The 22,959-nt window shown below is 52.4% G+C and overlaps 1 protein-coding gene across 1 annotated transcript in view; it reads left to right on the forward strand.

The window, feature by feature from the left end:
* CLCN1 (chloride voltage-gated channel 1) overlaps positions 1 to 22,959 on the forward strand; it is a gene marked incomplete at its 5' end in the record, with an annotated part of 596,613 nt that overhangs the window by 277,572 nt on the left and 296,082 nt on the right. The window lies entirely within an intron of this gene.

Genomic DNA, 22,959 nt, shown 5'->3' on the forward strand with positions numbered 1-22,959 from the left:
TAGACTGCTCGTATCCACGCTACTAGGATAGCTGGTCTGTAGGTTGACTTACAACCAAACACCATAAGGGTCGTTGGAACGATACATAGCGGTCGCTAGAATAGCGAACGTTGCATATCGGGCCAACTTCTCACAGTACACATCTTCTCAAAAGGGTTATTCAGCAGGCTGCTCCCTGCAGCAGTCAGTTGATACTGGAAGGCGTGAAGCAGTGCTTCGAAGGCCCTCTCAACTGGTGCTGCAGTCGGCAAGTAGCTTCCAGGCTCTTGGTGCATTTTCTAGATCATACACTAGGTCTTATAGGCAAGTTAAATGTGTCATTTAGGAACAAACCAAGTTATCCATATTTAAAGGGGGATCACAGGTAACCCTGGGCGGACAAGTACTCTACGCTTGTGTAGTTTGCGATTTTTGCGCTATTTTGCACTACGTGAATTGCATGTAGCACAGTGTGAACACGTGTAGCAGTCATTTTTTGCTTGCTTGCGTTCCTCAACATCAAGTTGCCGACAGTGAGCGGGCAAAATGACATCCCAGCAAGACTTTTTCCTCGTTCGTAATCAGCAACATTAAGTTGGCGATCACGAGCGTGGAAAATAAACCTCCCGGTGAGATTCTCAACCCGGGGAGGTCAGGTTTCTCATTGAGAGTGGTCGCGTATGCTTGCGACCGCTCGCGATGAGAAACTACCAGTCCGTGTTGAGAAAGCTGCCACTCGGGTACAAATCTACTTGACCGGCAGAAAGTGGACAAGCATCCGGCACTGTGCAATCATCGCGAACAGCGCACTACGCAGTTCACGTAGCGCTATGCAAAGCTCGCATAGTGCGAAGTGCACTTTGCATACTTACGCGTAGCGCTACTTCATGAACTACGCCCAGGGTTAATCACCGGCACTTTAGTCCTGCTTAGTGGACAGGGTTAAAAACAGCATAAACAGGGTCCAGAAAAAGGGCCAACAGCCTGGGGTGACCATGCAGGAAAGGTGGATTTCTTACACCTTTTCACTCTTTTTTCAGAATGAAAGGCTGCTCCGTTCTCTATCTGTGTTTTATTAGTGAAACTTGAGAACTCTTTTTACTTAAGAAGAGTCAGATCTTTGCCGCTGTCAGTGCTTCTTTGCTTAGTTTAGTGCCAAAGCAGGACCACAGAGCTCGGCGCTTCAACAGATGCAGCGCAATCCACATAATTATAGATTTGCCACATAAATATGAAAATCATGAAGCAGATGATGTATTAAAAAACATTCAGTTTTCAGCTTGAATGGATGACAAGTGACTAAAACCGCAGCCAGACATGTGAATGCGCCGTGAAGCCCTTTGCAGACGTTGACTGGTCGCCTTCAGGCGCCCATGGCTGTATCTCAGGGTTAAGCTGGTACTAATGAGGCGCAACCTTTGCCAAGAGCTGGGATTATTATGAAAAGTGATGGCTCGATGCTATCACAAAAAGTGAAGCATTACGTATTATACCTTTCCTTCTCTTCCCACTAAAATTGCCGCATAATTTGTTTGTCCCCAGCCCCATAATTCCGCTGACCCTGGCCTCACCTTAGGACCAGTGTCACAGCAGAAAGGAAATAAAACAACCGACTTCTGAGATATAAAGATATATATCCTGAGTGTTTGCGCATTGTCACTGTTCTTGCGATGGCAAACTCCTGCCCACTCCTCCTGGTAGTCGGTCCGTCAATCGCCTTTATTCGGAGTCTGGTACATAGAAGAATACTTTGTTGAATGCTAATGGCTCAGACAAGATATCTAAAAGCAGGTCATATCACCTGTAACTCTAGTGATATCTAAAATAGATAGAATAAAACTTGCAAATATTTAACAATCATGGCCGTAATTCATATCTTTTCCTCACTGCTAAAAGTGGGTGCATAAAGTTTAATACTGCACTTCGTATTTCTTGCGGACACGCTGTATATATATCGGGGCAGATCTACAAGAAAGTGCCGCCGCGAGCCCTTGGGCTGCGCCACGCTGCGGTACTTCCGGAGCACAGGAATGCAACATATTTACAAGAATATGTTGCATTCCTGTGCGCGCTGGCACACAAACAGCTGCCAAGCGCCGGCGCAGGCACCCTTGCATCATGGTACAAGGATGTCTGCGTCATGGGAAGATTTTTTTATGCAGGAAGGGGCCCTTCCTGGACAAAAACAATCACTAAAGGCTTTTTCCTCTACCAATGCGTGCTGTAGAATGCAGCGCGCATTGAAAGAGGGAAAAACGAGGGGAAATGAAAACTTTTCTCTGTGTTGCGCTTCGCTACGCCGCCTCTAGGGTGGCGAAGCATTCAGACGCATCTCCAGATTCACGATTCCTCATAAAACTGGAGATGTGTCTGGTTCCATTGGTGTTGCTGAGAACACCCAGAGCAACGCAAATTGCCATATTTACAAGGACAGGAAAAGCCACACAGGGTGGCTTTTCCTGTCCTTGTAAATATGGAGCAGAGAAATGTGATGCCATAGCGTCACAAAAAATGACGTACTGGTGGCGCAGCGGGCTTGTAAATCTGTCCCATCATACCTTCCTTAACCCTGGGCGAAGCACTACGCTACGCTCACGGAGTTTACGAAGTTTGCGCAACTTCGCACTACGCGAGATGCACGTAGCACAGTGCGAACATGCGTAGTGCAGTGTAGCGTAGTGCAGCGCTAATTTTTTGCTTGTTTGCACTCCTGAATGTCATGTTCGCGACCGCGAGCAAGCAAAATGACATCCTGGCGAGATTTTCAACGCGGGGAGGTAAGGTTTCTCATTGTGAGTGGTTGCGCATGCTCGCGACCGCTCTCAATGAGAAACTACCAGTTCGCGTTGAGAAAGCTGCAGCTCGAGTAATAATCTACTCAAGCAGCAGAGGACTACAGCTCGCACTGTCCAAGATGCCGTTTTCAATGATTGCACAGTGCCGGATGCTTGTCCAAACTGTGCAATCATTGAAAACACATCTTGCACAGTGCGAACATGCTACTACGCAGCTCGCGTAGTGCTACGTGAAGTTCGCATAGTGCGAAGTGCACTTCGAGTAGCTTCGCGTAGCGCTACTTCACGAACTACGCCCACCCCTTTTAACATCTAAAAGCGGGTGCCCACAGGCGTGGGACTAAAAATAGTTCCCGTAAAGTGCTATATAAAGTGCTAAATAATGTAGGGTGAGTCCTTTCACAAGCACACTTTGGCGGCTTCAAAGCCGCCTCCTGATAGGGGAAGGCGTCAGAGAGAGTAAAGTGCTGAGACGGAAGCGAGTCATGTAAGAGTGGTGTTTGTGTCACTTGAGGGGGCCGAGGAGGGTTCGACACTGGGGGGACTCGCACGAGACTGCGCGCAGCATTCACCGAGAGTCCGCCGCCCTCTCCTTTCAACACTGGCTTAAAAACAAGCTTTTAATCCTTAATTTGCTATTTGTATCCATCTGATCAGTTTAGAGAGATACCCTGGGCACCCAGCTCTGCCAGTGTGGCTCAATGGTTAGAGCGGCAGACCCTGATGCAGAGGTCTAGCCCGGGACCAGGGTTCAATTCCCCGCCTCGGCGGGTCTTGGGCTCAAAATTCCACGGACCTGATAATTCTCGCCTAGGTGCCTATTCAAATCATGGAGTGCAACTCTGGGCAATAGCTTGCTTTTTTTGTTTTTTTTTTAAATCTGTTTATTAGCATAGTGATTCAAGCAACATTACAGAGTTAGCATTGGATGTCTGAACCAGGATGGGGCATGCTCTTGCAGACATATTATCAGCAATTACATCATACATTTTGTATTTTGTTGTATACTGAATAAGTAAACATTCCCCCGAAAGAACCGGAAAAACCCACCCTCCGCCCACATGAAAACCCCCCCCTGACACTCGTAGTACATGCATGTTTAAGCCAGATCGTACTTGGTTGTACCCATGAGTCCATTCTTACCAATAGTATTGATTTATACAGTTAGTCATGGACAACAGTAATAACAGTACGGGGTATCCCGTGTCATTGTCTAGTGCACCACATTTAGGCACGGCACATGGGTTCCTAATTTCGTAGGACACAGTTCAGTGCTAAGGTATCGAATCAACAGACTCCCCATCTCCCCCCGCCTCGAACATCCCCAATATAGCCAACCAGTCCAGTGAGATCGGCGTTTTTCTAAGGCCCCTGCGCTCTTTGCGTTGCAGCGCTTCACCTTCCGCCTTGCCCCATCTTGTCACCTCCGTTTTCCAGAGTTCGGGATGAGGTGGTTTGGGTGACTTCCACCTCATCGTAATTGCCCGTTTCGCCAGTAGTATGGCCATGTCAGCAAAGCGTGTTGCCACACTTCTAGTGCGCGCTGCGGGACCCAACCCCAGTAATGCGTATTCCAGTGTGGGCGAGTGTGGCAGGGCACCTGCACTGGTGAATAATCCGGTGACAGTGGTCCAGTAGTAGCCCAGTTTGGGGCAGTCCCACAGCATGTGTACTAATGATGCGTCATCCGCAGAGCATCGGGGGCAAGTGTCTGCTGCATTAGGGAACATAGCGTGTATGCGGTGAGGTGTTAAGTAAGCCCTATGGAGGAGCATGAGCTGGATGAACTTGAATTTGGGGTTCCTGGCCACCTTTTTGGGGAACTGGAGGATACGTTCTTATTCCTTGTCCCTTAGTGGTCTTCCCACATCACCCTCCCATTTTGCCCTGAGAAGCGACAGTGGGGTTGCCCTCCCTGTTCTGATGCTAGCAGTTAGCCATTTAGTTAGGTGGCATCCCGTCCCCATAAGTTATAGCATCGTTGGTAAGGGGTTTGTGGGTGGTTCTACTCCCTCGTGCGCCCACCTACCAGCCACGTAATGGCGGAGGCCGGCATGCAGGAGGAACGATCCCCCGGGGACACCATGTGCAGCCCTAAAGTCTTCGAAAGACAGTATTCGCCCTTCGGCAAAGAGGTCCCCTATAGTCGCCACTCCAGTGTCATGCCCAGGCGTAAGTGTGTGTGTTGTAAGAGGGCCCGCCTCCAACGGGATACCCAGTAGTGGAATTGTGGGGCATAGGATGTCGCTGGGGTTGTGTATTTCAGGGCCTTCCGCCAGTATTGGATAGCAAGCCGGAGCAGTGGCGGGGCATTTCTTGGCAGGTCTGAGCGGGGCAATAGCAAGACATGGATCTTCCCCCTAGAGTGGTCCTCCTCCGTCATATCAATCTCATGTAGGTTCCGACCCGCTAGCCAGTAGGCTAGTCATTGCAGCTGGCATGCGAAGTTGTAGGCCCTGAAGTCAGGTACTCCCATACCTCCGGTTCCAGAAATGAGCTGCAGTTTGGCAAGGCCTATGCGTCTCCGCCCCGAACCCCATATGAGTTCCGTGAGGAGGGTATCCAGTGATTTAAATGTCGAGGCGGGAATCAGAAATGGCAAGTTGGTAAAATAGTAAATGAGGCGGGGAAGCATCACCATCTTGGAGATGGCTACTCTACCGGCCACCGATAAGGGTAATGACAACCAAAATTGTATTTGTGATTTGAGCGCTCTCATAGCTCGGCCAAGGTTGCCATCTATCATCACATCGGCATCCCTGTAGATTTGTATCCCGAGATAGCGAAAGGTGGTGTCAGCCATTTGAAATGTATGTGGCATGAAGGGTAAGGGTGTGGGCTGGCCAGGGGCAGCAAACATTAACCCGTAGGACTTGGATTCACTTATGGAGAGGCCAGATAATAATCTGAAGTCCTCGAAAATTTTAGACATAGGAGCCAGGTCTCCCCTCAAATCATGGAGGTATAGGATAATGTCATCTGCATAGGAGGATACCACGTGGGTAGTCGCGCCCCTCCGAAAGCCATAGTGGGGAGCCGCTGTCCGGAGTTTACAGAGCAGCGGTTCAAGGGCCAGGATGAATAGGAGTGGGGAGAGCGGGCAACCTTGTCTGGTGCCCCTTGCTATGTCCACGGGACCAGAGATGTATTTGGACGTGCGCACCCGGGCCGTAGGGCGGGTGTAGAGTAGTTTGACCCAGGCAATATATTCGGGTGGAATCCCAAATTTCGCGAGCGCAGCAAACATGAAATCCCATCTAAGGGAATAAAAGGCCTGTTTCAGATCCAACGAGATGCAGCCTTCATAGCCCAAGTCCGCCGGGTCCCGTAGCATCAGTTGGGCAAGCCTTCTAAGTTTCATGGCCGTGCTCCTTCCCGGCACAAACCCGCATTGGTCGGGGTGTATCAGGTGCAGGATGTATTGCGCCAAGCGCATCGCTAATACCTTGCTCAATATCTTGTAGTCGGTGTTAAGGAGGGATAAGGGTCTATAATTAGCTAGGTGCATGCCATCTTTACCCGGCTTCAAGAGGGAGGTTATTAAAGCTTGTAGGGAGGAATGTGCCAATGAGGCAGTGCGCAGCGCTTCCAGATAAACAGTGTGTAGGCGCGGGGCCAGGAGGTCTATGAACGTAGCGTAGAACTCAGCTGGTAGGCAATCCGTTCCAGGGATTTTGCTCCTTGGGAGAGCGTGTATTGCCTGTCTAATTTCCGCAACAGTAATAGTACGTTTCAGGTCTTCGCTTTGCCTGGATGTGAGTTGGGGTAGTTCCCCTCATGAAGTCCTCTAATGCCATAAAGTGTGGTATAATAGTCCCGGAATGCGGTATTGATGCCTACTTGGGTAGAGGCCAGTAAACCGTCCTGATCCAATATTTCCAAGATCGGATGGTTTACTGGAGAGTCCCATATAAACGGGCCAATAGGGGGCCTGATCTATCCACCTGCATATGTTGTCTGATGGTGTATTCTTTGTAATCAAGTAGCCTCAAGTCTTCCAGCAGTTCGGCGTGTTTAATGTGTGCCTCTTGCAGTTGGGTGAAGTGTGTGTTCGTGCCCGCAGCTTCGCTCTCTAGCCTTGCCAACGTACCTTCCACATCTTTTAGAGCACCTATCACCTCCCTCCTCCTGCCCACTCGGGAGGCCAGCGCCTCTCCCCTGATGAAGACCTTGAAGGTGTCCCACTCTACTTGTCTGGAGCTGGCAGTGTTTGCGTTGGTGTTGAAGTAGGTCTCAACAGTGTCCGCCATGGACGACCTGAAGACCGAGTCTTCAAGCAGTTCTGTGGGTAACCTCCAAGTCGGGATAGGGGCCAGCATCTGGCCCCATTGCCAGGTGAGCTCAACAGGATTATGATCCGAGAGGGTCTTCCCCATATGCTGGGCTTGGACGACTGACCCCAGTAGGGAGCGGGAACAGAATATACGGTCTATTCTGGTATGTAGCTGGTGAGGGGGGGAGAAAAAGGTGTATTCCCTGTCCAGGGGGTGTGTACTGTGCCATACATCTGCCAAGTCCCAACCCACCGCCCATTGTGCCAGCGCATCCGCCTGCCTCCTGCTTTCCGTGGCGTGTAGTGGGGGGTGAGACCTGTCTAGTGCAATATCTAAGACAGCATTAAAATCTCCTCCAATCACCCACTGGTGATCTGCCCAATCCGCAAGGATCCTATTGACATTTACCAGGAAATCTGATTGGCCAGAATTCAGCGAATACACACAGCCAAACACAACCGTGTCCCCATCCAACAAGCCCTTCACAAACACATATCTACCCTCCTTATCAATTCTCTGCTCAATCTGCTTGAAAGGAACAGAATTGCGGAGCCAAATAGCAGTCCTCCTAGAGAATGCTGAGTAGGATGTGGCAAAGAGTTGACCCCTCCACTTCTTTCTGAGTTTCAAGCTTTCAGCGCAGTTCAAGTGTGTCTCCTGCAGGCAAGTTATCGTGATTGCCCGGCGGTTTAGCTGGGCCAGTATCCTGTGTCTCTTGTGGATCGAGCCCATGCCCCGCACATTCCAGGTGCACAAGTTATAAACATTAATTGCCCCATGACTGAACCTGCAATGCGGCCACGGTGGGACTGTGGGTGCCCATGCCAAGTACTTCATGCCGTAGGATAAGAGTGTCGTGTAAACAGTTAGCCCCTTAACATTAAGGTCCCCGGGCCAACTGGCCCGTGATCCGAACCAGGGTGCCCAGCGTGGGCAGGAAGTAAACAGTTTCAAGTGCATACGGTGGGGGAGAGTGGACCTCTCGTGCCTGACTGGCCTGCGGTGGTGCGGCAGCCCTCTGTAAAAAACAAACCTGCTAGTAACCCCCCATTAGTTAAGGAGAGACACTGCTCATACATTACCACCCAGACTTCGTTCATGGTGCAAGCTGCCAAAGCTAAAATTCCTCTGCTGTCTGCACTGTGATCTTGGGAAATAATTGTAGGCTGTCCGCCGACCCTGACACTTCAGTGTGCGTGTCAGAGATGCTGGCCTGGCCCCTGTTAGTGTCCGCATTGTGAGCGGCGAGGGCCTCCTCCTTCAATTGCACCACCGATGATCTGCCAGTCAGGCGGTCCGCTGCGGCCTGTCTCCTTGATGACGATTTTTGCGAGGGGGCTTGTCCCGTGTTGGAAGCAGGGCGACTCCGGCCCGATGGATTCCGATGTCTGTCGTCCCTGGAGTCCGCGAATGGGTCCTGTGAGGTCGGCGGCGTCAGCGTCACCTCCATCCACTCCTCCGCCTCCTCCGGCGAGTCGAAGAAGTAGGATTTGTTCTCGTGTATTATCTTGAGGCGAGCGGGGAACAGGAGGGCATATTTCAAGTCTCTTTCCCGCAGTTTGCGCTTCACCCCCACGAAGGTGGACCTAGCTTGCTGGACTGTGGGCGTGAAGTCAGGGTATACGGAGACGTTCTTGTCTTCATAGCGAATCGGCACTTTCTCCCGGGCCACTCTCAGCACAGTGTCGCGGTCCTTATATTGAAGGAGGCGCGCGATTAAGGGGCGTGGGGGTGCCCCTAGTTGCGGAGGTCTTGACGGCATTCTATGCGCTCGCTCTACGCTGTATAGCGCCGTGAGATCTTCCGGGCCCACCATCTTCCTGATCCAGTCTTCCACGAATTGGGTGGGATTCCTCCCCTCGCTGCGCTCCGGAATGCCTAGGATGCGGACGTTGTTATGGCGGGCCCTCTCTTCCGCATCGTCCACCTTGTCCCACAGCTGCTTGAGTTGTTTCTCCCTACCTTCCAGTTTCGCTGAGTGTTCTGTCTGCTGAGGTATGAGATTCTTCAGCGCAAGTTTCTGTTCCGACACCCTCTCCGCAAGTTTGTTATGGTCGGCTCGGAGTAATGAGAGGCCCGTCGCCATGCTGTCTATGCGTGATTCTAGAGCCTCCCGTGTGGCCCGTATTTCATTAAGTATGAGATCCAGCTTGGCCTCCTGTGAACCTTTTCCAGTCGGCGGGATAATGTCCCCGTTAGATGAAGCTAGAGGGTCCTCGGAGCCGGTGGACTGCATGTCCGCTGATGCGCCGTGGTCCTGGGTCTTGCCCCTGTGCTTCCCCATCGATCTAGTATACAGGGTGGCGGAGTAGTAGGCGCACTCACCGTCCCTGTCTTGCACAGCTTGATGACACTCCGGGCAATGTGCAGAGGTGTCTATGCAGTCACCCATGATGCCACGAGGAGATGGATAAAGAGTTACACCCCAGAGCAAGGCCAAGTTTACAGCACAGAATCCGTGTCAGCGTCTGCAGTGGGTGTAGTGGTGCTCAGTGGAGGGTCCTCCTCTCAGCTGCGGCTCCGGCCACTGCTGGGTGGCTTGTACGGGTGTTGGGCCACTAGTGGGGGATCCGTCAGTGGCCAGAAGGAAGGAGAGCGTTATATTCCAGTCCAGCCGAAGGTACCTTGTAGCCAGTAGCCCTCTGTGGAAGCCTTGTGTAGCGGGGCCCCACGGCGGTGCTCAGGTACCCCCTCCTCGCTGTGGGTGCAGTGAGCCGTGCCGGCGGTATGGGGCGTCTCACTAGGGCCGCGGCAAGCTCGCCGTTGTGATGCGCCTTAGGCAATGCAGGGTTTCGCGCCCGGGGCTCAGGTGGAGGCAAAATGGCGGCAATGACCCCGCGGCAGTGGGAAGCCGTTGCGAGCGGCCACCGTGTGCACCAAGCCGCCATCCTACCCCACTAGGTACCAGTGTCCTCGGTTTCGTTGCTCCCAGGCCCCTACTCCTCACCGGTGTCCGGGCGAGCGCAGGCGTCTCCTCCTTGCGCGGGTGGGCGCTGAGTCGGCTCCGGTGTCCCAGTGCCGCGATCCGGGCAGTCAGGCCAGGAATGGTCCCTCAGGCTCGCCGGTGGGGAGGAAAACAATGCGGCGGCAGAAGGAGCCGCGTCTGCCGCCGGTCTGGGGAGCGCGCTCAAGCTCCGTGGACTCGCTCCCCTCCGGGGCCCGTCTGCAGCCCGTCGGAGCCGCGCTGCAGCCCGGCCTCCGGCCCAATTGAGTCCGCGGCTCACCTCGAGGAAGTAGGCCCCCGAGATCGCCGCAGGTTTCCAGAGTTTCGGCGGCGTCCGAGAGGGGTGGTGCACCGCAAGTGTTCGCGGCGCACTCCCTGAAGCTCTGGGTGTTAAGTCGGGGTGGGTAATGATGCAGGTTAACATTTTTTGTTCATATCTTTTTCAGGTTCACCACTGAACGAAACCAACGCGTGTACCAAGTTGGAACAGCGTCTTCCACTGTAAATATTTCTTTGCACTAAATTTATTTTTTGAATCCTAAATCTAGGTTTTTTAGGAGTGGCATTATACAGGGCTGGTCCCTGTATGGTCCTGACGAAACGCTAGGGGTAGCGTGAAACATGTTGACCAGATACTGAACCAACCCACATCACAAGTTGGTCTACAGTACAAACCCCACTTTTAACATACCGGTCTAGGAGCAGAATAAAACATTGAGGCCCACTAGCACGGTATTTTTAACACTCACACACACATCCACTCCACTTACTCTCACCACACATAGTCCTTCACATAACAGTGCTCCTTCGTAGCTCGAGAGTCACAGTACGCCCCTTTTCGTAGAGAACTGGGATGACCCCGATGATGAAGCATGTCACCGTGAGGAAACTCCGGTGAGTGAGGGGAAAACAAGAAAGAAAAATTATTTTCTTTCTGAACGGCTATACCCACACACTGCTGGTAGATAGCCCACACACAAGACAGGTCCCTGAACCCAGATACTGGCTTCATTTCTTGTAATGATGCAGGTTGACAGGATAATCCGCTTGTGTTTATGGCTCGGGACGGAGCTCTTCGACTACACGTCCGCCATAACCGGCTCTTGGCCACGCCCCCCCTGGGCAATAGCTTGCTTAATCTCCACAACGGCCCCCACAACGCTAAGGATGCCTGGCCTCCACCTTGGGGGTGCCCAGGAGTGGACGCCTCACAGGGAAAGCCAGGACGGGTTCCACAGCGGTATTCGTACAAGCCCCTTGAGACCCTTGCGGGTGAGTAGTGCGCTATACAAGTATCAATTTACATTTACATTTACATGGGGTTAAGTGCGTGATTCGGCTCCAGGCACCTTTAGTGCCAGCCTTGAGAATGGCATCTCTGACGAAAGACAGATCGTAATCCCTGGTCATCGAGGGGGTGATCGAATGGTATCTGAGGTGCGATTCACTCCTAGTCCGTGTGGTAAATGCAAGTGGCGGTGCCCGTAGGCACCGAAAGAAGGGGCATATTATCAAGGCCTTGAGATGAAAACATCACCGCTTTTGTGTCCGTTTTCGGGCGAAAAGCGGCAATAATTTTATCGCTTTATCTATCTTCCAAGCATTAGCGCCCGTTGTCAGCGCGCCTCGCATGGCATCGTTAATGAGATGCAAAGTAGGCGTGTCTGACAAAACTCCATGAAAAAATATCATAAAGGCAACTTTGCGATATTTACAATGAGCACAAATCCAGTGCAGCGATAAACATTATCGCACTATTGCACCTATAACGCTGGATTGTAACATCCACTAAAAGGCGGATTTGGGCTTACAGGTGGATTCTGGGGTTACGCCCACAGGGTCGTATCAACAAGGTTTTCACCACTTTTCCACTCAATTCTACCCTATTGCTGAAAATCTTATCGCCAATGCGCTAAGCGTTGTTGATACAGCACTAGATTGGCGATAAGGTCCAGCGATAACCGGAGATATAAAAAGTATGCTAAGCGCGTGCTGCGATAGTTATCGCTGCTGCTTGTTGTTGTCCGCAAAGAACATTCCCCGCTCTTCAAAGAGCGCCAGAGTCGATACCTGCCCCGCGGAGAGCCACCGGAGAGATTTGATCTCCTACACCGGCGCCATCAGCCTCAGGGGTCTGTGACCGAGCTGTCGGACAAGCAGAAAATCCCCTCAGTGACCCCGATCTGGTATTGATCAGAGGCCCCCACGATCTGTTATTGATCAGAGGCCCCCACGATCTGGTATTGATCAGAGGCCCCCCGATCTGTTATTGATCAGACGCCCCCCGATCTGGTATTGATCAGAGGCCCCCCGATCTGTTATTGATCCGACACCCCCGATCTGTTATTGATCAGAGGCCCCCACGACCTGGTATTCATCAGAGGCCCCCACGATCTGGGGTTGATCAGAGGCCCACACGATCTGGTATTGATCAGAGGCCCCCCGATCTGTTATTGATCAGACGCCCCCGATCTGGTATTGATCAGAGGCCCCCACGACCTGGTATTCATCAGAGGCCCCCAAGATCTGGTATTGATCAGAGGCCCACACGATCTGGTATTGATCAGAGGCCCCCCGATCTGTTATTGATCATACGCCCCCCGATCTGTTATTGATCAGAGGCCCCCATGACCTGGTATTCATCAGAGGCCCCCACGATCTGGTATTGATCAGAGGCCCACACGATCTGGTATTCATCAGAGGCCCCCCGATCTGGTATTGCTAAATGGCCCCCCGATCTGTTATTTATCAGAGCCCCCCACGATCTGGTATTCATCAGAGGCCCCCCGATCTGGTATTGCTAAATGGCCCCCCGATCTGGTATTGATCAGAGGCCCTCACAATCTGGTATTCATCAGAGGCCCCCCGACGTGGTATGGATCAGAGGCCCCCCCGATCTGGTATTGATCAGACGCCGCCCGATCTGGTATTGATCAGAGGCCCCCCGATCTGTTATTGATCAGACACCCCCGATCTGTTATTGATCAGAGGCCCCCACGACCTGGTATTGATCAGAGGCCCCCACGATCTGGTATTGATCAGAGGCCCCCCGATCTGGTATTGATCAGAGGCCCCCAAATCTGTAATTGATCAGAGGCCCCCCGATCTGTTATTCATCAGAGGCCCCCACAATCTGTTATTTATCAGAGGCCCCCCCGATCTGGTATTGATCAGAGTGCCCACCGATCTGTTATTGATCAGACACCCCCGATCTGTTATTGATCAGAGGCCCCCACGACCTGGTATTGATCAGAGCCCCCCACGATCTGTTATTGATCAGAGGCCCCCACGACCTGGTATTGATTAGAGGCCCCCTCGATCTGGTATTGATCCGAGGCCCCCACGATCTGTTATTCATCAGAGGCCCCCACGATCTGTTATTTATCAGAGGCCCCCCGATCTGGTATTGATCAGAGGCCCCCCGATCTGGTATTGCTAAATGGCCCCCCCATCTGGTATTGATCAGAGGCCCTCACAATCTGGTATTCATCAGAGGCCCCCCGACGTGGTATGGATCAGAGGCCCCCCCGATCTGGTATTGATCAGACGCCCCCATGGCAAAGAAGAGTCAAGAGAAGTTCACAAGTAATTAGATGTCAAGGCCTTACTGACCTCCGCACCCTGAAATAAAGGGGGCGAAGAGGGGGTTTCTCTGTCCACTCGTCACAATAAAAAAATTGCTAAAATTGACCTTTAAATCAAGATTACTCTTAAAAGTTGTAAATGCATCTAATAAAATCTGAAGGGCGTTTGTATTTATGGCTTCAAGTGCTGCGTCGTCGGCGGGGGCAGGGTTTGTATGGGCGTTTCCGCCTGGGCGGTCGGCAGCATGTCCAGCAAGAAAGGATTCCAGACCAGTCATGGGCAGTAAACAGAGATGCGCCTAGGATACCGCCTCGAGGCATGCCACGCTCAGAGCTTAGTGGGGATATACGCTCTAAATTTGAGCCAAATTTAATTCAGACTTCAGTCTCCATATGTCATTTCTACAATAGGATGAGGGGGCTTCTTCCCCTCCCGTGGTTTCTAACACACCCATAGTTTGGAATAATTTATGTTGTCAAAGGCACAAGAGAGGTCCATAAAAGCCGGTTGTAGTGAACCTTTCCTGGCCTTGATTTGTCTCCTATTATTAGGGAGAGATTCTGTTCACGGGTGCCAATACCCAGACGAAAGCTGTGTTGCACCGCTGATAAAGCAGAGTTTCTGGGGGTCCCTCCTCTAGTCTTGTAAGTTAAACTTGTCCCAAGATCTTAGAAGTTGAATCAAGGAGGGAGATTGGTCGGTAACAATTTGGACTAATTCTATCCCTTTTTAGGTCTCGCCTAGCATTGCAGCGCGCAAGCGCTACTCGCTCTGCGAGGCTTATTGTAATCGATTATATTTTAGAAGTGGAGTGTAGACTCCTCCCCTTGTTTTCATTGGCTTGCTTCATCGTCCATGCTAAACGCTGGCCAACGATTGAAAATGAGGCTTATTAGTCAGGGGTGAAGTTGCATGTGCAGGGTCTGAGGGCGCATTCATCAGGAGTGAGGTGGCATGTGCAGGGTCTGAGGGTGCGTCCGTCAGGGTGAGGTGGCTTGTGCAGGGTCCGAGGGCGCTTCCATCAGGGGTGAGGTGGCATGTGCAAGGTCTGAGGGAGCATCCGTCAAGGTGAGGTGACATGTGCAGGGTATGAGGGCACGTCCGTCAGGGTGAGGTGGCATGTGCAGGGTCTGAGGGCGCGTCCATCAGGGATGAGGTGGCATGTGCACAGTCTGAGGGCGCGTCCGTCAGGGTGAGGTGGCATGTGCAGGGTATGAGGGCACGTCCATCAGGGTGAGGTGGTATGTGCAGGGTCTGGGGACGCCTCCATCAGGGGTGAGGTGGCATGTGTAGGGTATGAGGGCGCGTCCGTCAGGGTGCGGTGGCATGTGCAGGGTCTGAGGGCGCATCCGTCAGGGGTGAGGTGGCATGTGCAGGGTCTGAGGGCGCTTCCATCAGGGGTGAGGTGGCATGTGCAGGGTCTGAGGGTGCTTCCATCAGGGGTGAGGTGGCATGTGCAGGGTCTGAGGGCGTGTCCATCAGGGGTGAGGTGCCATGTGCAGGGTGTGAGGGTGCATCCGTCAGGGGTGAGGTGGCATGTGCAGGGTCTGAGGGCGCGTCCATCAGGGATGAGGTGGCATGTGCACGGTCTGAGGGCGCGTCCGTCAGGGTGAGGTGGCATGTGCAGGGTATGAGGGCACGTCCATCAGGGTGAGGTGGCATGCGCAGGGTCTGAGGACGCTTCCATCAGGGGTGAGGTGGCATGTGTAGTGTATGAGGGCGCGTCCGTCAGGGTGCGGTGGCATGTGCAGGGTCTGAGGGCACATCCGTCAGGGGTGAGGTGGCATGTGCAGGGTCTGAGGGCGCTTCCATCAGGGCTGAGGTGGCATATGCAGGGTCTGAGGGCGCGTCCATCAGGGGTGAGGTGGCATGTGCAGGGTCTGAGGGTGCATCCGTCAGGGGTGAGGTGGCATGTGTAGGGTATGAGGGCGCATCCGTCAGGGGTGAGGTGGCATGTGCAGGGTCTGAGGACGCTTCCATCAGGGGTGAGGTGGCATGTGTAGGGTATGAGGGCGCATCCGTCAGGGTGCGGTGGCATGTGCAGGGTCTGAGGGCGCATCCGTCAGGTGGCATGTGCAGGGTCTGAGGGCGCTTCCATCATGGGTGAGGTGGCATGTGCAGGGTCTGAGGGCGCGTCCATCAGGGGTGAGGTGGCATGTGCAGGGTCTGAGGGCGCATCCGTCAGGGGTGAGGTGGCAAGCACTGTACTCAGCGGGTGATTCAGCTTCAAAGGATCTCACATGTTGCATGTAGTAGAACATCTGGCCTCATCTGCCCTCTCTTAGTGATGAGAGGAACTTGCTTCTGCGTCCGAGGCCCGCTCGCTCTGGGGTCTCTGCCATCCTTCTATAGCGCTATGGACCCCCGGAATCCAAGAGCTGTGGAACAGCTGTGCGAAGCAAAAACACTCTGAGCTGGAAGAGGACAAGTCAGGGCTGTACTGACCGTGAGTCCCTGAGTCGTCTGTCATTTATTTATTTTATTTATTTTATATTCTCATAAAGCGCCAGACTAGACCCCCGAAGGGGTATCTCTGCGCTATTGCTGCAACAAAGAGAGTTCTGATTAAATTGTATGTCCAAACTGAAGGTGGAAGGCTACAGGGCGTTATTTGCTAGGGTACAGATAGGTTTTTAAAATTTTCCGGAAAGTCAGGTGACTAGAGAGAGATCTTAATTCCGGGGGCAGAGAATTCCAGAGTATTGGTCCGGCATGGGCTAGTGCATGGCCGCCTTGTCTGGTCTTTTTTACTCTGGGTACTTGCAGTAACTGCTGATGACTGGAGCGCAAAAGGCGCCCTGGAGTGTAGGGCTGGAAGATTTTGGTCATGTATTTTGGGCCCTCCCCTATCATACTCTTATGGATAGTACATAGCGTTTTAAACTGGACATGGGTGGTCGCATCCCTCCCACAGAGCACGGGCTCTGCCGAGAGGGCCCGAACACCCCGCGTGCATCGCAACAAGTACAAGTCCATGCGGTCTCCCATCCCTCACGAAGCCCCTGTACGGTGTGTCTTTACCAGCTCAAAGCTGACCCTTTGGGCCACTTTTCAGCGGAGTCTTGGATGGGACCCAGTCTGTTTTGGGGCACAGGTTTATTTACTGACCCTGAGAGCTGAGGGAGGGTCCCTCCTCTTCCAAGAATGGCCTGAGGATTATCCTTCTAGGTCCGCAGACACCGCCGGATTGGACCGGAGGAAAGGGCAGGTGAAGAGACCCAGTGGAGAGCACGGGCCCCTGGGGCTCCTCGCCTCTATGAAGGGTGGATACACACTACACCAAGGGTGGATACAGTTTCCTCAACAGTTGGCCTGCATCCGGTGAGCTACGTGTTCCAATGAGTGCCTTGTGCACAATACCACACCCTCTGGCACGCCTCATAGTGCGCCATCTGTGATGAGAAGTCGACCAGCATTTGTACAGGATCTCACAGCTCCTGTGAAGGTGCAGCTAGGAAGCAGGGCTCGCAGATTATCATCTCATTAAAGAGTTGTCATGCAGCGCCATCCAATAACCAGATGGAAAACTGCATGCACAGGGCATTACTCATCGATTGTAGTGAATGAGTTGTCATGCAACGCCATCTAATGACTAGATGGAGAACTGCACACAAAAGGCATCAGTCATCTTCTGTATTAAAAGAGCTGTCATGCAGCGCCATCTAATGACCAGATGGAGAACTGCATGCATAGGGCATTACTCATCGACTGTAGTAAAAGAGTTGCCATGCAGCGTCATCGAATGACCACACGGAGTACTGCATGCATTGGTCATTAGCTCACATCTGTAATAAATGAGGTGCATTTTCCTGCCCTCTGGTGGTGCGAAGTGGGGCCCTTTATATAGTGTACTATGAAGTACACTGCGTAGAGAGACCAGTCTGTGAGAGCCAGACTGGTTTACAGAGGCAAAAACAGTTAATACTAATGCTCTATTTGTTGTAGTGTGGGTGAGCTGGTATACTCATCAGAAGGTAGCGCTAAGCATTTGTTGTACTCACAGAGGCAATACATGAGAGCACACTCAAAAATAAATCAGAGACAAATTTTCAATTTTTCAAGTTTGTAAAATAAATCACTTTTATGCGCAATTACAAGACATTGAAATCATAGGGAGAAAATTGAAAAGTGCATATAAAATTACACAGTTGGATCTCAAGGCTCACCTTCTGGATTTAGGTAAATAACAAGTACAGGCCCAAGGTTCTGCCAACGGATTCTCAGGAGCACACCAGATTCGACCGGGAACAGGGTGCTGAGGTTGTTGGTAGCTGGTGCACTACGAAGAAGGTGGCCACTTGAAAACACACTGCACAAAGGGACTTAAAGGTAAGTCTGGGTGGTCCCACTCAAGGGAGCAGACCACAAGGGCCTAAGGACCACGGGAGCACAGCTTGTTCATCGGTACCCAGGCTGGGCCGGCTGGGTGCTGTGCAGGTAGGACAGCCTGATGGCGTGTGTCGAAATATCTTCACCGTCAGGAGCAGGCAACTTGTAGAGGCTATCAATGTCTCTCGGTGGGTGCTTGCTTCTTGGGCAGTTGGATTCCAGTTTGGACTCTTCCTCTCTGTGTATGATGAAGAGGGTCCGGTACCCCGGTTATTGGAGCATCATAGCACTGTTAGACCACGGTGTCTATACACTCGGTGGGAAGAAATATCAGATTTTCCAGAACTAGTATATCACTTTTGGTTTGCATTTTACGGTGGAGTTGCCAGGTAGCAGCAAGTCAAAACACTGGATTCTGTGGGCTCTGTGCCTGCTGACTGCAGGGGAGTAGTAATTCTACTCCCAGGGAGTTCTTTGCCAATTTGTGGAAGGATGGAGGTGCGCTGGGGTTCTTGGAGGCTTTACAGTTGCTGGATGAGACAGCCCACCATGATTGTTTAGTTCTTAAGTCAGCAGGCAAGGTTTGGCACTAATTGTCTGCTGCAGGGCTTCGGTCTTCGGGTTAACAGCTCTTCTTTGTCCTTATCCTCTCTGTGTCCATCAAATCTAAGTTGCAAGATCCAGGGATGCCACCTAAATACTACATTTAGGGGGGTTAAAGGGAGTGACATATAGTAGCCAATGGGCATTTGGGGTCTCTACACCCTCTAAGTGACCACTTCCTATGGGAAGGGTCACTACCCTAGCCCTGATCGGGTTAATCCCTGGCATCCCAAGATGGATACATTTGACAAGTTGTGTCTACATCATCTGCCCCACCTTAGGGGTGGTGCTGGCTGAATGCGGGCACACCTCCTAATCCAACTCATTTTCCCACCTGTCCTCCTGCCCAATGTAGAGCTGGAAAGGGGGGTTGGCGTCCTCCACTATCTGGAGTTGCCTGGGTTGCATTTAAAAGGTGGCATTACCTTTGTATTTTCCCACCCTGGAATGCTATCCTGTCCTGGAGGAGGTGTGAAGCCCCTCCACCCAGAGCAGGCTTTGTTTCTGGCCCCTGAAAGCGGAGGCTCTCACCCCATGAGGTCGGAGGCTCTCACCCCATGAGGTCGAAGGCTCTCACCCCATGAGGTCGGAGGCTCTCACCCCATGAGGTCGGAGGCTCTCACCCCATGAGGTCGGAGGCTCTCACCCCATGAGGTCGGAGGCTCTCACCCCATGAGGTCAAGGCTCTCACCCCATGAGGTCGAAGGCTCTCACCCCATGAGGTCGGAGGCTCTCACCCCATGAGGTCGGAGGCTCTCACCCCATGAGGTCAAGGCTCTCACCCCATGAGGTCGAAGGCTCTCACCCCATGAGGTCGGAGGCTCTCACCCCATAAGGTCGGAGGTTCTCACCCCGTGAGGTCGGATGCTCTCACCCCATGAGGTCGGAGGCTCTCACCCCGTGAGGTCGGATGCTCTCACCCCATGAGGTCGGATGCTCTCACCCCATGAGGTCGGAGGCTCTCACCCCATGAAGTCGAAGGCTCTCACCCCATGAGGTCGGAGGCTCTCATCCCATGAGGTCGGAGGCTCTCACCCCATGAGGTCGGAGGCTCTCACCCCATGAGGTTGGAGGCTCTCACCCCATGAGGTCGGAGGCTCTCACCCCATGAGGTCAAGGCTCTCACCCCATGAGGTCGAAGGCTCTCACCCCATGAGGTCGGAGGCTCTCACCCCATGAGGTCGGAGGCTCTCACCCCATGAGGTCAAGGCTCTCACCCCATGAGGTCGAAGGCTCTCACCCCATGAGGTCGAAGGCTCTCACCCCATGAGGTCACAAACATGTCTGCAGGTGGCAGGCTGGCTACGACTACTCAAAGACTACACCAGTGCTTGGTGGGTTTTAAGGGCCCCCTCTAAAGCAGTGATAATCAAAGTATGGCCAGGGGGCTGCATGCCGCCCCCCGATCAGCAGCAGCGATGAGTTGCCGTTCACTCAACTGAGCACTAACATTTAAAAGATGTTAAATAAATGGCAAGCTCTTATTTAAAGGCTAATTAAAGTTGAAGAAGTGAAGTAGGCAGGTTGTTCAGCCCCACAGAAGTCAAGGAGCACCTTAATTTTCAAAGCCGTCTTGCAGCTGGAGGGCAAAAATATGATAAGGTCTTTTCAAGATTAAAACAGCTGTACGTCAATAACATGCTGAACCATTTCACATTAATAGATCAGAATAAATCACTGCATTGAGAAGTATTCTGATCGTTTTCAAATATGAATTTAGAAACATTCGCTCTTCCCCCCCACACTGACAGCAATGCCAACAGTCAACCCTGAGCCAAGTCCATTGTCATGCCAACCCTTGGATGGCCGGGTTGGTATTATACATGAACAACATTAAAGCTTATTACATCAAACACATGAGAAGGTTTTGTCCTGAAGTCATGTATTTCGAGGTCTTCTTATATGTGATAATGAAAGAAAAAGCAGCGAAAATTAAATAAAACAATTGCCTCGATTCACACAATTTGGTAAAGAGGAGAAACTGGGATTAATCCCAGGCTTTCTGGTTTCACATTGTGCAATTCTGCCACTGGATGCTTTGTTTCCTCTACACCTACCTTACCGCCTGTCCCTCCCCCACCTCCCCTGGACCTCCACCCTGCTGCCACCAATGCGGCCCTTCGTCACATCACAGACCAAACTTTATATCCCTTTGGAAAATGTTTGCGAGTGCCCATGCTCTAAAGAGTCTCCTGTGCCAATGTATTAATAAATCCCCGGCTGGCATCAGCGAGGGTTTATTAAGATGAGATGTTTGGTATCAAACAGCGTAGGGTACGGTGAAGCCCTCATGGAGCTCGGAGACTCGTAACGACAAGTGTCCAGCCCTTGTACTCTCTGTGGCTTCCCTGTGAACTTACAACATCCAAGAATGGCTCGGATATTGCAGGGTCATATCTGCTTATGCCGATATGTCCACACATGGTGTATAGTGCACCCCACCATAGGGCTACAAAGCCTGCAGTAGAGATGACTTACCTGTACCTCATGCAGTGTACGGGAGGCATGGCACACAGGTGCCATGTCGACTCTTCAGTTTTCTCTGCATCAAAATACGCAGCCTGCAATGGCAGAGTGCATAGTCTTGGTGAGGGGTCCCCAGGGTGGCACAATTTGTGTGGCAGCCTCAGGGGACCCTCTTCAGTACAAATGCCCTCGGTACAAAGGGCACCATTTATTAGGTACTTACAGGAGTTGCTGAAGTTGTGCCAGTAATGGTACAGTTTCAAGAAAAAGATCTGGTACTGAGAACCTGCTTAGCACCGACCTAGTGCACTTTCAGTTCAAATGCCATCCAACGTCAGGGAAAGGTGGGGACTAACCATGTCAAAAGAGTCACTTTCATGCTAGAAGCAGCAGCGCACTTATGACTGTTGGACAGGCCACGTGAAGGGCTTGCTTCCTCCCCGCATGACAGGGCCCGAGCCCGGCCCTCCAGGTGTTACCCACAGAACCAACCCGCACCCCGTCTCATACGGGACTCCTGCCCCCGGACATCTCTGCATCATGGGGCCGAATCACTACCGGCTCCCTCGCCCGGCCCGGCCGCCATCTTGGACCCTGCACCACGAGGCCGCGTGGCCTCAGATCGACCCTAACCCTGGGCCTGGCCAGGCCCCGACATCCCGGCACCACCATCCACCCAGGAGGTGAGCGGCCCACTTAGCAGGTCAATGGGAGAAAGAAGTGTTGATGGCTCTCCCCCGCCAGGTGCCGATCGCCCCCAGCTCCCCCGGGCGCTGGCTCCACCCCCCTGCTGGGTGTCTGGACTCCCTCATCCCGGACCTCCCGACCTCCAAGTGCGAGGGTCCGGACATCAAAGGACGCCAGACCTATAACTGGGGCAGCTCCAGAGCAGGAAGGCAGTTGTATCCTGGAGTCGAGAGACACCGTGACGAACTCATCCTTGACGGACTACTGGCGCTGCCGTAGCCCTGCCTTGGAACTACTGTCCTGCCTGCTGGCGCTGCCGCAAACCTTCTGAACCCTTCATCTTCACCGGGACCTGCTGGCGCCGCCGCGGACCGTCGCTACCTACGATCATCTCGGGACCTGCTGGCTCCGCCACGGCCCGACCATCTAAGAACGCCGAGCTCGAGGATTTTGAGCTATCCATCTTATCATCGCATCTACCAGATTGGTAACAAGACTGTCCCGCTACCCCCTTTCCACCCAAGAGACTAGAATCGAGGGGACCCCTGAGTCCAGACCTCCTTGTACCATTCTACCGTACTTAAAGATTGCTTATAAAGAACGTTAAACCTTATCCTTGTGTGGTGTACGTCTGTGGGGGGGAAGTTATTCGTCTGTACGATCGCTGGAGACGGCTCTCCCCGGAGACCTCTCCTCTTGTCCTCGGCCGACCCTCCCGGTCCGTCTAACAATGACAAAGACCTTTCAGCTCCCCACCCAATGAAAGAGTTGTCAAGCAATGCACACATAGGGCATTAGTCATCATCTGTAGAGAATAAGGTGCTATGATCTGCCTCTTGTGGTGAGAAGCAGCAGTGCACCGATGGCGAGATCCTCTAAGCTTCCCATGCGTTGATAGAGTTGTCAAGCAGTGCCATCTAATGACCAGATGAGGAACTGCACACATAGGGCATTAGTCATCATCTGTAGTGAAAGTGATGTTGTGCTCTGCCCTCTGGTTGTGAGAAATGGAACAGCAGTGTCACTTATTTGTACACTCAGAGATGTTGTGCCATACACTGTGAAGAAAGAAGTAGACAGTAGAACAATACTGCAGATGTAATCATTAGGGGGCATATTAGCAAGAACCTCGTTGAAATTATCTCAGTTTTAGCGGCAGGAAACTGCCGCTAAAATGGCGATAATGGGCTTTAGGTACTGTAGGTTTCATTACAGTGCTCCAGGTGGGATCTGTACTCCGGGACGGGTTGCGGGTTGCTTCTGTGGGTCGTCGAGGTTGTTCTTCTGGTGGCACCGG

This window comes from Lissotriton vulgaris, chromosome 7 (assembly GCF_964263255.1).
Source record: "Lissotriton vulgaris chromosome 7, aLisVul1.2, whole genome shotgun sequence".
Lineage (NCBI taxonomy): Eukaryota > Metazoa > Chordata > Amphibia > Caudata > Salamandridae > Lissotriton > Lissotriton vulgaris.